Source organism: Coptis chinensis, chromosome 8 (genome assembly GCF_015680905.1).
Source record: "Coptis chinensis isolate HL-2020 chromosome 8, ASM1568090v1, whole genome shotgun sequence".
Classification (NCBI taxonomy): Eukaryota; Viridiplantae; Streptophyta; class Magnoliopsida; order Ranunculales; family Ranunculaceae; genus Coptis; species Coptis chinensis.
Genome location: NC_141463.1, coordinates 72434267 through 72449494, shown reverse-complemented (window position 1 = coordinate 72449494; position 15228 = coordinate 72434267). Strand labels below are relative to the sequence as shown.

The 15228-nt window shown below is 40.3% G+C and overlaps 1 pseudogene; it reads right to left on the bottom strand.

Moving 5' to 3' along the window:
* Positions 1-3750: 3750 nt before the first annotated feature.
* Positions 3751-12091, bottom strand: LOC147482846 (protein FAR1-RELATED SEQUENCE 6-like; annotated as a pseudogene).
* Between the last annotated feature and the right edge of the window lie 3137 nt (positions 12092-15228).

Below are 15228 nucleotides of genomic sequence, written 5' to 3'. Positions count from 1 at the left end.
TTTAGAAGGTGGGGAAAAAAATTCTTTGTAATACTGTTCAAATTTTGAACATTAGGAAAACATTAATGATTAGTATTCACGTTATTTGTATTTTAATTATGGTCAATGACCCTTTAAGGTGTCCGTTGTAGTTAAGGAAAGTCCACACCTTACAGATTGCTTATTTAGTAGAAGCTTTATTATTATTACTACTACTATTATTATTTTATGTCTATGGAACGTAGGGGGCAATTACTATCTTTTTTCATCAAATTTAGAGGAAACAATTACTCTTCATGCCTATGTTTACCATGTTGTTAGGACTTCAATTCAACTTAGAACTTATGATGGACAATTTCATTTTTTTTACTTTTTGTGAACTTACACAGTATTATCTAATTGTGTTTCACACTTCCAAGTTCCACCTCTAAAACCACGTAACATTTTTTCTAAGATATATATGTCGCCACTCTGTGAAACCTAGATCATATTTGAATTTTTTTTTGTATCTACAAGCAGATATATGGTATAACGGTATTTAACAGCTTCCATCTTCCATATTCTTTTAGCATGGATGCCAGTTTCGGAAGCTAATGAACTGAGTATGCTAACATAATTTCATAAAAATGAAATGTAGACACCGATATTATATTCAAATACAAATACCTGTAAACATTATTTATTTGACATCCATGTGCAGAGCACGTGCATTTTGCTAGTATACATAGTGACGGACAACCCATCAAAACACATTGAATACAGAACAAAGAGAAAAATATAAATACAACACCATCCAATAAAAAAATATATATAAACTTGTTCATTCAGGTATTAGGAGCATGTTGTACATAACTATTGATTGTGTTATTTATTACAAATCATTCTCTCTTTCTCTCTCTATCTAGACATATTGTCAGACACTCATACTGCACTGGTTCATCTCTCTGTGTGTTGTTGTCTGATTGCAATAGTATTTCCTTTAGTGGTTTCTTCTGCTCTTTGTCCAATCTTTCTTCCCAAACACCTTTCTACTACTTTCGTGCTTATTGCCGAGCATAAGTTGAAAACCTGAAACAACAATAGTTTATCTAATAATATATGGGCTAGTGCAAAACTTTTTAAATTATAAGTGGAAGACCCCCATAATATTTGGCACTAGGCATTCTTACTACTTGAGTCATTATCTAAAACTGCAGTCCAAGAGGTCTAAAACTCATTTCCTGTAGTCTCACTCTCATATCATATTCTAATAGCACATAGAATGCATAGTGCGTAACCCCATGCATATAAAAGAATATATGCTTTAATTTGTTCAATGTGTGTCTAAACCATAATGCAAGACAGATATTGTATGATTAAAAGACATTAAAACACCATATTTACAAACGATGACCATCATTTGTAATGGACTATAAAATATTGATAATGTTATAGGATCAACCTCTTCATCTTTTCATGTGCGGTATAATAAGATCATTTGTAACGCAGAATATTTTTCAAAGACACTACTAAATCCCTGTAATATTTATATCACAAATTAGAACATTGGTGTCAAAACATACATTTTGCATGGATGAGAGTTCCTGGTAGTTGTCAGATTCCACATAAATAATGTCTTGAGGTTCTCATGATGCATTACAAACATTAACATAAACAACGAATAAGATATTTAAATGGTCATGAACAATGAACAATAAACGGTTATATATGTGCAAACATTTCTGATAAGGTGATGCCTTTGTTGGTATCAATGATGTTTTAATAACATAATGGAGATTAAGATGTACCTTCCAAAGATAATGCTAATGTCATGACAAAAATAAGCACTAACGTTAGAAAGTCGGCAGTCTTATAGCCATAGAATGGTCCATCCTAAACCTGGAAAATAAAATTCAATCCAAAGCTACATCACTATGTATATGAAACAGTTCTTACTTTTGTAGCTCATGATCACCTACCATTCTAATCTTCCATTCTAACCTTCTTTGCTTTGACACCAAGTGAACATAAGAACTTAATCAACATCATTGAGAGCAAAAAGAGGTTATAGGGTATATGACCCATAACAAATGGCAAGAAAAACTTGCCAAAGCTTCAAGAATAGAGAATGTTGTTTTTCGAATCTATATTTTCTCAGTATCGAATTCCCAATATATATTGCTAAATTAAAAAAAAAACTTGATTTTCACAAGCTATTCAAATTGAGCCCAAAAAAGTTTGACATTGTTCAACTAAGGTTAATCAAAATAAGAGAAATGATTCAATAGAGTAATCACAATAAATCCAGTTACCAAGAATGAACTCAAATTGCAGCAAAACTATTATCACCTTTAATTGATAAACTCAGTAAGTGATTATTAGTAATTGAACCCTGCAACAATTACAAATTGAACATAGGGATAACAAACATCGGTCAAACACTGATCAAATTGCATGATGAAATCATTGTTCCATATACCAAGACGCCACTCATGGTCTCAATTTGTTAAAATCTGACTCACATTCTCACAATTTTGTACAATACCCATTTCTTTCAGCCTAATTTTTTTTTCCAACCATTTAACTAGATAAAAAAAAAGTTGGTTCACTTGGAGCTTAAGTTCAAATAAACCATGAAAATATCATTAATAATTTTAAAGCATGCCCATTTAATTATATTAAAAAATATGTATAACCAATAAGACAGAAACGCATTAAACCCACTATTCATGTGTAGTTCTTCACATCAAATATATATAGAAAAGTAACTGAAGAAAAATGAGTGTGGGAGAGTGAATCTTACATGGTAATCTCGAGATTGAACAATTGCAAAGAGGACCCAAGTTTTGGATTTTTTTGGTTGTCTTGTGTTGTGAAGTTGATAAAGTGTGTGTTTTAAAAGGCTATGAAGAAACACTTCAAACATTTGTGTTATAGATCACAGCTCAAAAGATATTGTAATCTGCAACTATTACCCACTTGTCATCCATATGGGAAAATAAAAATTCCAAAAATACTGAAGGTAGACTAATGTCAGAATACAATGAAGAGTTGGGTCAGTAGTGTGAAGACCAGTTTGCAGCACTCCCAACTCTAGGCATGCCAGCTTCCTTCTTAGAATCCATATCAACCTTATATGATATGGTGCTTCCTTCACAGACCTCCCCTGAGCTGTCGACCCTTGTAAGCTGGCTATGGTGCTTCCTTCAGAGATAACCAAGGTAACTTTAAGCAAACTATAGGTAGCCTTATAAAGCCTAGCTACCTACGATAACTTGAACTTTTCAACGATGAAATGCTTATGCAGATGCATCATTCCAATGTACATTTACTTCCAGTTGTTTCTCTAATAAATTTGCTAACAAATATTCGGTTCTTGACTGTAAAACAATAACCACTGGATAAATGAACAGTAGCATACCTTTTCCACTGTCGACGCGAATCGGATCAGTTCCATGATACTTAGAGTGCACAAAGAGAGTGGCCATGTCAGCAATCATTTGAAAAGTGACACCAGAGGCAAAGTACCAATTAGGATCATTTGATGGAGCAGTAAACGTGACAATTGGAGGATCACTGTCGCCAAAAAAACAATCTTCAAATCTAAAATAACAAAATGGAGCCGTGTGACCAGGACGATCACAAAGTTGACAGCTTACAAGTTCAGGTGGGTTTTCATTTATTTGTTCCACTTGTTCCTCCTCAGCCATCACCCCTGCCGCATTTTCATTTATTTCTTCAGGTGGAACCAGTTGTAACTCCTCCTCGTCCCTTGGCATTGCCTTCCTTCATTCAAAGGGTGCTCAAAACTCTGCAAGCCACTAGAAGTCGTAAAGAAGCACCCTGAAAAGATCAATGGCGCAATAAGAGAATGAAGAATTACCACTTACAAATCAAACCCCGTCAATGTAACCATCCAGTATATACACCATATTTTGCGAGAGTTCCAAGAAGAATCAAGAGAGAGAAGAACCCGTAGGTGAGGGTGAGATTTGGTTTCCATTTTTTTTCTTGATTTGGATCTTTGAGAGAGTTTGGGTGTTTGACGACAGCTTAGGTTTCTTTTTCGGGTTGTTAATTACTTATTTACCCCCCAATGTACAATTCAAATGAGGCGTGTTTTTGGTTTTTTTTTCTCACCACATGTGAAAAGACCTAATATATTTCTATAAATTACAAAATAGACCAATTTTAAGGGCATTTTTCGTAAGAAGGAAAGTAAATATTCTAAAACCATGGGTTTTTTTAAAAACTTTGCTGATGTGGCTCACTATGAGCATCTTAAAAGAATGGATATTAATGTAGGTAGGATGGTAATTAAAGACACGTAATTAATATTAAGTGAGCATTCATTGTGTGGGCGTACAATTCAAGATGGCGTGGATTTGGTTTTTTAATTAATCACCACATGAAATGACCGATTATTCCTATTAAACAATGTTTATCAATACTTTAATTGAAGGACAATATCGGTACTACAAATTTATATGGGTGTAAAAAGACCAAATAGTCATTCTTAATAATATTTAGGTGTTTTATTTAATTATTTATTCAGGAATATTATGCGTAACAAAAATACCCGGATGAATTTAAAGGTCCATGATAGTTATAGGAGATACTACTAGTAGAGATATATTAGAGACTTCATATGGTATTAGAGACGAGTTCATATGGGGTCATTTTGTGAAGAGTTGGGTTGACTAGTATTGGGCTCTCGAGCAGTAATTCTAGACGGACCTACTTAATATCACCTACTATTTCAACCTACTTATGTGTCTAATTAGGTGGCAACCCACGTCAGCCAAATGTGAGAATTACAAAGTCCCATGAAATCTTCCCGCGATTTATTTTTGGCTAAAAAACAAAAAAAGGAACCCAAACTAAAAATTAAATCCCTGTATATTCTTCTTCTTGCCAAACAGATTCAAAATCGAAGATCTTATTGAAGGAATCTCAAGCAGGAAATATCTATATGGCGTATCGATCGCTCGTCTAGTTTGTTTCAGATGCTTCCAGTTTCGACTTCTCACCATCAGACAAACTAAATTCATCCTCATCTAGTTTGATTTTGCAGATTTAGCTTAGCTTCACTATTTATGAGTTTTAATGGGGATGGCCAAGGGTGATGCAATATTCATCAGGCTTGTCTCTGCAGTAGAGACTGGATTTTTTTATGTGAAGCGTAAGAATCCACGGAAGATGACAGAGAAGCTTGAGTTTAGAAAGTATGACCCATGGGTGAATTGTCTTACGCTATTTACTGAGGCAAATATGAAGTAAAAAGTTATGTTTTGGTCTTTGGAAGAATGATATAGACAAACTCCACATAACTTAAGCACTCGTCCCCTCCCTGCTGTTTTTGAGATGGCTTAGTTTGTTTGGATCTAGTTGTTATCCCACTTTTTATATAAAATTCTTTTACCTTTCAAGGAAGAAAATGAGTACTGACTTTAAATTAATGCAAAATGCTTAACTAATATAAATTGACACAAAAAGATAAACAATTCATGTTTTGAAAGAAGTTTGCTTCTAAGATGCAAGTTCTGATAACACAATTTTTAAGAGTATAGTTATACCGCACATTGATCGTCATGAAACATTGTTTTGAATAACCAAAAACCAACTGATCACTCTACACATACATCACATCCAATAATTGACTTGTAATAGAATCTCCACCGCATAACTAAGGCAAAGGACCACATCAAGACCCTCCAAGTCAAGAAGCATTAGCCATTGAATCTATTAGTAGCTGGCAACCTTCTGGTATTGATGTTTCTGTTTGCACACACTCTGCTAACGCAGGAATATTAGCATTGGGAAACCTTGACATCAGGAGTAGCAAGCGAAAATCTGAAATTTTCTTCACAAATGGAAGATTCTTTATCTTGTTCAGGTGAGTTTTCAGTGCCCTCATCGTCATTGGTACAACCGTAAATGATTTATACAAAAAATAGATAACACATCAATAATCAGCTCATGTCTTCATCCACCTTCTAAGGTGTATCGTGTCTACTAAATGGCATATCACCCCCACTCCAAAAAGGGTAATGGTAACTCTGTGACACCAATGATGTTTGTAAGTTTGCAGTAGTAAAAGGGGGGTAACTTATTTGCAATATAAAAATAGAAAAATAAGTTACTGGAATTTGAAGTGGAAAGTTGATACCCAAAAAATTATTTTGAGGATAGGCACGAGGAAAATTATCTTCATTCTCCTGCAATTGTAAAATTCTTAGTATAAGACATCTGCAAATGACATTGACAAATACCCAAGTTGATACCCAATATAGTTATTCAGATGGCTGCCATGTCGAATAGGAAAGGTTCCTCTAGTGTCCTATATATTTATAAGATATTTAAGGAAGAGACATTGACAAATATTATATGAAAAGATAATAACTAATAACCTGCAAATGAAGAGGAAAGCCAGCATCAATCGAATTGTAAGGATGATTGGCATGAGGGGCATTTCTTCCATGGTCCTACATTTGTAAATGTTCAAAAAGTGGCATTTGCACAAGAAACAAAATCACGACACAAAAACATCAAAGCTCAATACAAAATTTGTAGAATATGAAGTAGTATTTATTTAAAGAATAACCGAGAGCAAAGTAAGCTACGAACCTTCATTGTAATACTTTCTTGTGTCCTACCAAGCTCGATAACTTCTAATCCACCAATTGAATCCTACAATGATAGTACAATAAGTTATATACATATAAGTATCAGTTTGAATAAAATATATTAAGTGCAATAAATGACAACTGAGTAATTGAGATTTGTGTTAGCGATTAGTTGCTTGCTACCTTATCGGAGTTTAGGTTACCAAAGACACTTCCAGCACCGACCTCTTTCTCTTTTTCTCTCACTTTCTTCTCTTGTTCCTTTTTCTTTCTAACAACTTGTTCCCCCTTAGACTCCTTCCTTTTAAAAGGCGGTCGACCTATATTACTACGGACTGCCAATGGACTCCGAACAATTCCATTTTGCTTACACATAGGAATAATGTCATGACTTGATGATCTATCATGATGTTCGATGCCTGACAATGAATTTGGCAAACTACTTCCCCATGCTCCTTCATCTTCATTCAGTTCCTTGCATAATAACTTAATCCGATCAACAACCAATCTCGTCTTAGCTTCGTTATGAGTTGCCAAGTCTGCAACTTCATAAAAGACTTTGCACATCCTGTCATATCGTTCATTATCAAGGTTTTGTAGCCAATCAAAGCAACTGATTTTAACCTTTGTGTGTTGCCTCCTTACATCTTTCCTCCATCGCCTAAGAATGTATTTTTCAGGCACCTTTTGCACTTTTTTGTGAATCAAGACCGTAAGAGCATGTCTACATAGGATTCCTTTAAACTAAAACAAACGACAATTGCACTTAATATCCAGGTCATTTAAGTTTAACGAAACAGTAAAAGTGGTTTGCCGATCCAATCCTTTATCTTCTAAAATTTCATACACGTGAATACCACAATCCTCTTTAACTTGAGACATGTCATAGTAATCTTACTTGTTAGCTCTGTCTGAAACTCCTTAAACTTTGCAGTTGTGTAACTATCTTGAAATTGCTTCTCCATCATATAATGAGTAATACAAAGGACTCGGGAGTTGAATGAGATAAAATCTGCTTGGTTTTCTTTCTCTACCTTGCTTCGTAGTGCATTTTCATACTGCTCGACAAACTGTTTCATGGTAGTCTTGGAGTTTACATACCCATCAAAGAATGAATTCATGCTCTCACTTCTTTGAGTAGTTGGCATCCCTGCCCAAAAAGTATCCTTTACAAACACAGGAACCCAGCGAGTTTTCTCCTCATACAACCCATTCAACCAATCATTTTTTTTAAGATCAAATTTCTCGATAAATATCTTCCAACTTTCTTCAAAATCATCAATAGTCACAGACTCATAGACTGCACGTTGCATTGCAAACTTGATAGACTCGTACTCTTTATGAGCCTTTAACTTTTCAAGCAATTTTTTCATTATATGCCATAAACACCACCGATGTCGTGTGCTCGGGAAGACACTCCCAATAGCATTTTGCATAGCTCTGTCTTGATCAGTTATTATTGCATTAGGAGCACGACCACCCATACATTGTAGCCAAGTCTGAAAAACCCAAGAAAATGTAACAGTATCCTGCTTCGAAATCAAAGCACACCCCCAATAACATTGACTGTCCATGATGGTTCACACCAACGAAAGGGGCAAAAGGCATGTCATACTTATTTGTTAAGTATGTCGTGTCAAAAGTGATGGCATCGCCAAACTCTTCATATGCCACTCTACTCCTTGCATCAGCCCAAAATATATTCTTTATCCTGCCATCAATTCTATCTAAATCCATCAGAGAAAAAAAAAATTGAGTTGTTAGCCTGCATTTTTGCGAAGTAGTTTTCAACTGATGCACCATCTCCATTACCGAGTCTTAACCGTCTTACTTTGTCAAGATGATTGCGACAATCTTTCTCTAAAAATGGCACCTTCTCATGACCACCTGCTTCTGTAATAAAGGTGCGATAATTGTTGCTAGGTTTAATACTCGACATATCATTCAGTTCAAGCCTTCTTTTTACAGATGGTTTCAAGCCACGGTTCTTCTTGTAAAATCGTGATTTTCCTGGGCTCAGCACGTGATTATGATCAAACGCAACCGATGTCACGTGCCACTTCCTATTGGGGCATAAAGCAGCCCTAAGCCTTGCATTGCATTCAGTTTTGGTGGTTGGATGCAATTTGAAAGCATTTCTTGATGTGCTCTCTGTTTTGCCTGACCGAGAGCATGCAAAAGCCACCCATCGAACCTCCCCGTTATCGTCAATCCTTGAGGATCTTTTCTTAACTGGAAAACCATTTTCATTGCCATATTTCAAATAGTACTCAAATAAATCAGCAACACTATCAAAAATCATTCCGACATTCAACTCCAATTTATTTTCTTCTTGAACAAATACATTCTTTACATCCTCATCATCATCTGGTATAACCTCAACCTCATCTTCATCAGTATACTCGTCAACATCTACTACATCTGTAGGGGAGTGATATCTTCATAAAGTTATCAGGCACGCGTGGAGCATAAGCGAACTCAGGACATCGACCTCCAAGACCGACTGTGAGCAGCTCCCTTTGAATACACATGTAACTTATAAGATAAGCGAACTTTCGAACATCGACCTCCAAGACCAACCTATGAAAGTTCCTTCCGTAGGTGGTACTGCGAACAAAGATGTCTCTTTAATATGCGACGCATGGCCGAGACATTGTTTACACCGGATAGGATCACCACCGGGGGTAATCATTACCAAAATCTTACTTGTACTTCCCACCACTGGGAAATAGGGCGACCGCCAACTCCCCAATCATCTTATACATGACTAATAATATAACCAGCCCAACACTCATTCACGATCTCCACCTTTACATGTGCAAGAGACACACGCGTGTCCCCCGATTGACATTTCCTTAAGCCTATAAATACCACCTATTTGAACTTACGCCGGACCTGATTCCTCTCCCCCAAAAAGAGAAAACCAAAAGAGGATAATGTAGTATTACATTTCGCCACAAGCGAACTTCGGTCCCTCCAGAGAATCTCAACCCTCTTCCCTCTTTCTTCTTGCGAACCTCAAGGAAAACCAAAACACTCCTTTACATTGGCGCCGCGTGGTTTTGATTACTTGAGAAATCACATTACCCTAACTCAAAATTTTCTCTTCAAGCCCACGAAGCATGGTCACCTCGAAGCTCGTGTTCAAAACCTCGCCCCAAACAAATTGGGTGTAACAAAGCGAAAGCATTTCCTTTGCTCGGGCAAGAAAATGCTACTTTACGAACATGTAAGTCGACGCTTTTTATCAACAAAAACCGGTCGGTAATGTTGCTGAAAAACGGCATCAACGAGGTTAATCGCCAGATTAACGAATTGTCACATAGGATAAGCCAAAGTGCGGTCGGAAAAGACGAACCCAAATTGTTCAAAAGATGCTCAAGACATACCGCTGCGCCCCCGCTTAAATCCGACGTTCTCAATCATAAAATCCTCTCCTCAAGATTTTATCCAGCCACGTTTCCCCATGTATGATGGCGGCTCGTCCCAAAAACGTCCAACATATGGCTCGATACATTCAGAGTTTGGCCCTCTACCCGTTCTTCCATCCCTAAACGAATCAACATATGATCATCTTCACCGCCGATTATTTCCGGCCGCCTCAAGGATGGCGACTTGATTGGTTCTTTTTCTCGAACCCGATTCTATTAAAACTTTTGAGCAGCTTACTAACCTCGTTTGCCGGCCAATAATACGCATAATGACGTAGAAGGCAGATCTTGATTCATTGTTCCAGCTTATCATTCGTGAGAAGACGGTGACCATTCGCCAATTCTTAGGGCGGTTCAAGGCTGAATTGTTGTGTATGGAAAGCGGATCGAAAAGAGTCTTTTGCCACACCGGCATTTTCTAACGCTGCCGAGTTTCAGTACGTAATACCAACCTCTCCAGATCGCTCATGAAGGAACGCCTAGAAACGCTTATCCGAATCAGACGCGACGAAGTTGACAAGTATATCAAGTTGCAAGAAAGTTTGCGAAAACCAAAACACTAGTGGTTTAGCCGAGAACCGAGAGGTAGCCACATATCTCGATCATACCCCGCGTAAGTGAAGCGATCCATATCGCTTCACCAAGGCGTGAACCCGACAGATAACAACAGAGAATTCGGCTGTCTCGACACGCCTCCTAGTTACATTCTAGACAAGATCCGGCGAGCCTCGTACTTCCACCCGTGAGGTGAAGCAGCCCGATGATCGACTTGACAAGCCATATTATCCTTTACTTCCACAAAGCCAAATGTCATGAAACCAATGCGTCTTTGGGGCTTAAGCACTATCTTCAAGACCTTGTCGGCCAAAGTGATCACATTAAACAAGACACCAACATTTCGACGGTGATTTGCGCCATAAGCTCATGGCTCGCCGAAAGTGCAACCGATCTCCACCTCGCCAAAACGCAATGATCTCCACTGCCAAAGTGCAGTCGATCTCCACCTCGCCACCACCACCAAGACTTTCAAGGTCGCCCTCACAATAGAGGCGCCCCTAAGATCGTTCGTCGCCACGAAGCGAAGACAACACCCTCCGATCGGACAATACCGAACAATTCACATGATTACTTTCCCCGATGATTCGCCATTTCATCCAGAGAGAAAAGACGCCGTGTTGGCGCTTCAAGAAGTATATCACTTTACTTCCCAAGCAAAGACATGCTCGCCGCCAGTTGCCATTCAGAGATATCATTTTCACAGAGGCCAACCTCAACAAGGTCCGCCTTCCTCACAATGATGCACTAGTCGCCCACGCCAAGATCAGCCGACCGATAAGAAAGCCGCCTTGGTCTTCAAATCTCGGAGAGTTTCTCGCAACGCTTTTATTTTACCACACTCTCCAAGAAACGAGTTTACCCAAGTCGGTTCTAATAGACCCGATTGCCCCTTTATGGGTTCAATGGTTCCGTCGGTCGACCAAACCGGTGATATCATCCTTCCAAAGATCGGTGGGATCTAAAGAAGACAAAGTCACCGCAAATACGCCGCGTCCTAGACATCCCGCCGCCCTATAATGCCATCTTAGGACGACGATGGATCCACCAAATGCAAGCCGTATTCCTTCGACGCGTTGCATCAAGTTCTCCGCTTCCGCCCCGAGGACTCGATGGAGCCGAGAAGCAATCAACCGGAAGCATATCATTGTAACCAAATCTTGTCAGCAGGAAAGACCGACAGTACACCACTCCACACAAGTAGCGAACCCATCAGTTATACTATGGCCAAAGACCGTCAGCGAGGTCGAGCCAACGATCAAAGCAACACCGGGCTCCAAAGAAGAAGAGGAAGTCGTCCACTTACACTCCCGAAGTCAATCCAGCCGTTGCCGCTCCATCAGAACGGATTCCCAAAGTCACCTCAGTTGGTGTTAATACCGCAGTCACGCCCCCAGAAGACCCCTCTGCTATTGTTATCTCACCCGTTAGCAACCCAATGGATTCACAGACACGTGTTACACCATAAGTCTTCCTGCCGATGGTCACTCCAGCCCCTCTTAGTATGACCACAGAAGCCATTCCAGTTCCTGTTCTCGTCACCACAGCTGCCGATCCAGTTCGGGTGAATAAGTGCACTCTCCCTCAGGTCGTTGAAGTGCCACCACACGAAGAAGCGTCGCCACCCAGGCCAGCACCTCCACAGGTCGACAGAGAGCGGGTGAACTTAGGAACTGATAATGACCCCAAGTTTGTATATGTAGGGGCTAACCTTGACCCTACACTCAAGGCCCAACTTGTAAACTTTCTGGCTATGAATAAAGATGTTTTCACCTGGTCGTATATCGATGTGCCCGGTATAGACCCTAGTGTAGCATGTCATCGATTAAATGTAAATCCTAATGCTAAACCAGTTAAGCGGTAAATGCCCGGGTTATCTCGCTTTTCAGAAAGCCATTAATGACGGTCGACAAACTCAAGCAAGTCGGTTTCATCGAAAGGTGGATACCCGAATGGGTCGCTAACATCGTGCGGCGGTCCCCAAAAGAATGGAACAGTTTAAGCCTATGCGTCGATTTCAATTAATGTCAATCAAGAAACACCGAAAGATAGTTTTCCCTACCACGTATTGACCGCCTTTGTCGACCCGGACTTGCGGGCATGAACTTCTTTCCTTTATGGATCGTCAAATGGATACAATCAAATCCCACTACCGAGGAAGATCAAGAGAAGACCTCGCTCATTACCGAACAAGGAATTTATTGTTATAACGTCCTCCCGCTCGCCTTAAGAACGCCGGAGCGACATATCAGCGTCTGGTAACTGACATGTTCCAGGACATGTTAGGAGAGACCATGGAGGTTTACATCGACAATATGGTTGTCAAGAGCAAAAAGCGATCGATCATATTACTCACCTTGAGCAAGCGCTTCTCAGATTATTGCGACTCGAATGAAGTTGAACCCGTGAGAAATGCCTCTTTGAGCCGCCCTCTAGTAAATTCCTCGATATCGTGTCACAAATTGGGATCGGGCGAATCCGCACCAAATCGAAAGCGTTCTTAGACATGCCCGATCCACGCACAAAGAAGCGATACGGTTGTCGTATGGTCGGCGCACTTAATCGATTCATATCCGTATGCCCGACAAATGTCGTCCGTTCCTACAACTCCTCAAGACAGGCGAGCCGTTCTCATGGACTGATCAATGCCATCAAGCATTCGCCACTCTCAAAGAATACCTCACCACACCTCTCGTCTTAACCACACCAGTCGATGGAGAGACATTGGGGCTATACCTGGCAGTATCAGATTTCACCCTCAGCTCAGTTCTCTTCGAAGAGGAGAACAATTCCGAAAAGCCGATCTACTTCACAAGTAAGACGCCACGCCAAATTGAGAAAAAATTATTCTTTCCTTGAACGAGCCGTATTTGCTTTGGTGTATTCGCCGTAAAATTCAGGCCGTACTTTCAAGCACATCCGATCAACAGATCGACCGACCTCCCATTGAAGAAACTTCTCCACAAAGAAAACAAGACTACTCGCATGGCCGTATGGGCCGAGGAGCTTGGTGAACACCACATGGAGTTTGTACCTCGCACCTCTTAGAAAGGTCAAGTCGTAGCCGATTTCCTCGCCGATTTCCTCTCAGACCCCCACCGGGAACCGTGAGATGGAGATTGTTGTTGACAAAGAGCGCGTCAAATCACTCTGGTCTCTCTTTGTAGATGGATCTAGCAACCCCGAGGGAGTGGCATCGGAGTCGTCTTAGTGTCTCCCGAAGGACTTATGGTCGAAAAATCAGTTCGACTCAACTTCGCATCTTCCAATAACGAAGCGGAATACGAAGCGCTGATCATGGGCCTTCATATGGCGCTACAACTCGGTGTGCAAGAGCTTCAAGTCTTTAGTGACTCGCAACTGGTCGTTCGCCAGATTGCTAAGGAGTACACTACTCAAGAAGGTAACCTTCCGAAGTATCTTCAGGTCGTTCATCATTTGTTGCCTTCTTTTCAGAAATCTACCATACACCATTTTTTGCGTGATAAGAACCGTCACGCAGACAGCCTAGCTTACCTAGCCACTCAAACACCGAGTTGCGTTCCACGACAACTCCTTATTGAGGTGATCGACCGACCTGCATATCAGGTCGAGCATGCCCTACTTATAGCCGATCTGATCCCTCTCTCCGAAGATCAGTTGCACCAGACCTAGATGCAGCCCATCATGGACTACATCCATCAGGGCACGCTCCCTGTAGAGCGTGCCAAAGCCAGACAGATCCAATATCAAGCACGTCGTTATTGCGTGTTGCACGATAAGTTGTTTAGAAAATCTGCTGGTGGACCGCACTTGCGATGTATTACTCCAGAGCAAGGACAATTGATATTTGTCGAAATCCATGAGGGAGAATGTGGAAACCATGCCGGAGGTCGTTCTTTAGCCCATAAGGCAATTTCCCAAGGCTATCCGGCCCCGTGATGCATCGAGGCCAAAGCATACGTTCTCGCGCTTAAAATGTCAAACATTCGCCATTAACATCATTCACCAAGACGCGAAGCCGATCAATATAGCAAGCCCATGGCCATTTCACATGTGGGGCATGGACATTATGGGACCATTCGTCCCCCGTAAAGCACCGGTTTTCGGTTCGCCTTAGCGACAACCGACTATTTCACCAAGGGCAAGTGGGTTGCCATTCCTTTAGCACATGTCAAAGAATCGCGATGTCCGCAATTTCATCTGGACTCATATCATCACCAGATTTGGGTTGTCACATACACTCGTCATGGACAATGGACCCCAATTCAAAGGCCGAACCGTTAAAGAATTTCTAGCTAAGTGGAAGATAGTTCATGCATTTTCTACTCCACAAGACGCCGAGTAATGGTCGCCGGAAGCCGAAGAACAAGGCCATCTTAGAAAATTTGAAGAAAAAGATTGAAAAGAACAAAAGCCAATGGCCGAACCAGTTGGAGAACATCTTGTGGGCTCATCGCACCACAGCTCGGTCCAGTACCGGCAAATCTCCATTCTCCTTGTGTTATGGCACAAAAGTCAGTCATTCCACCGAAGCCGATCAAATACTACGACTCGGTCCGAGCTCGTTAAAACCGACACAATGATTCTCCGTCTTTAGCACAAAAGATCGATTTGCTTTCAAGAACGGCGCGTGACTTAGCCACCATTGAAGTCGCGATCTTATCAACAAACCCTGA